The sequence below is a fragment of the Myotis davidii genome, unplaced genomic scaffold (genome assembly GCF_000327345.1).
Source record: "Myotis davidii unplaced genomic scaffold, ASM32734v1 scaffold174, whole genome shotgun sequence".
NCBI classification, from domain to species: Eukaryota; Metazoa; Chordata; class Mammalia; order Chiroptera; family Vespertilionidae; genus Myotis; species Myotis davidii.
In genome coordinates, this window is record NW_006289087.1 from 1,360,435 (window position 1) to 1,360,725 (window position 291).

Below are 291 nucleotides of genomic sequence, written 5' to 3' on the forward strand. Positions count from 1 at the left end.
ATCAACCCCTAAGCTCGGGATTCTCTAGCCTCCGTTTTCTTTGGATAACAACCCCCTCTCTGCTTTATTCCCGCATCCCTGGGGTTGACTTGGCTTGGTGCCGCTCGAGAAATCAGTCATCAACCATTAAAAAAAAAGAAGAAGAAGAAGTCTTCTAAATACGTAGCTGTAACTGCCTGGGTTGAATGAAAAGAAAAGGGCTCCAGCACTCACACAGGCCCAGGCAGACATGGGCAGGGCTGTCATTAAGCAGTAAATTACCAGGTGCTGTTAGAGCAGGCCCTGGGTGGG